This window comes from Colobus angolensis, unplaced genomic scaffold, assembly GCF_000951035.1.
Source record: "Colobus angolensis palliatus isolate OR3802 unplaced genomic scaffold, Cang.pa_1.0 Scaffold175, whole genome shotgun sequence".
Classification (NCBI taxonomy): Eukaryota; Metazoa; Chordata; class Mammalia; order Primates; family Cercopithecidae; genus Colobus; species Colobus angolensis.
The window spans coordinates 6272131-6273405 of record NW_012114877.1 but is presented as its reverse complement, the minus strand read 5'-3'; the positions used below and the strand labels follow the sequence as shown (position 1 = coordinate 6273405).

The window sequence follows — 1275 nt, the reverse complement described above, 5'->3', positions numbered from 1 at the left end:
TTTTCAATTAAAAGAAAAGGCACCAGACACAGTGGTTCACACCTGTAATCCTAGCAATTTGGGAGGCCGAGGCAGGAGGATCACCTGAGGTCACGTGTTGGAGACCAGCCTGGCCAACATGGCAAAACTCCATCTCTACTAAAAATACAAAATTAGCCAGGCATGATGGTGCACACCTATAATCCCAGGTACTTGGAAGGCTGAGGCAGGAGAATCACCTGAATCCCGGAGATGGAGGTTGCAGTGAGCCGAGATCACACCACTGCACTCCCAACATGGGGGACACAGCGAGACTTTGTCTCAAAAAAAAAATTAAAAAATTTATATTAAAAAAAAGCAACAGAAACAAATGGCTGCCTGGGAGTGGTGGCTGCAGGGCACTCCTGTTTGTGTGGCCCAGGTCGTATCCCTCCCTCAGCTCTGGTCTCTCTTGCCTCCTTTAGGGCCGGTGAATGATCAGATCTCCGTCAAGAGTAGTAAACAGTTCGAGTTGGAAGCGTGTCTTTTGGATGCAGAAAACAAAGTCGTGGTCAATGAAGCGAGGACCCAGGGCCAGCTGAAGGTGCCAGTTGCCAGCCTCTTGTGGCCATACTTGATGCACGAATGCTCCACCTATCTATACTCTTTGGAGGTAATGATGGCTGGGACTCGCTTAAGGGAGGTCTTTTGCTCCCATTTGGTGGCCCTGGCTTCAGTAGGAGCCCAGGACAGGTGAACAGGCAGGTGCTTTTCTCTGAGCTTTGTGATGTTTCCCACCCTTGGTGGGAAGCCCAGGTTTTTGTTTGTTTGTTTGTTTGTTTTGAGATGGTCTCACTCTGTCACCCAGGCCGGAGTGCAATGGCCTGATTACAGCTCACTGCAGCCTTGAGCTCCCAGACTGCAGCAATCCTCCTACCTTGGCCTCCTGAGTAGCTGGGACTACAGGCACATGCCACTATGCCTAGCTAATTAAAAAAAATTTTTTGTAGGCCAGGCATGGTGGCTTACACCTGTAATCTCAGCACTTTGGGAGGCTAAGGCGGGTGGATCACTTGAGGCCAGGAATTTGAAAGCAGGCTGGCCAACATGGTGAAACCCCGTCTCTACTAAAAATACGAAAATTTATTGGGCATAGTGGTGAACACCTGTATTCCCAGCTACTAAGGAGGCTGAGGCAGGAGAATTGCTTGAACTTGGGAGGCAGAGGCTGCAGTGAGTTGAGATCATGCCACTGCACTACAGACTTGGCGACAGAGTGAGACTGTCTTAAAAAAAAAAAGAATTTTTTTTTTTTTT

At 48.7% G+C, this 1275-nt stretch overlaps 1 pseudogene; it reads left to right on the top strand.

The window, feature by feature from the left end:
• The window catches only part of LOC105509429, a 44305-nt pseudogene that overhangs the window by 26267 nt on the left and 16763 nt on the right, over positions 1-1275 (top strand).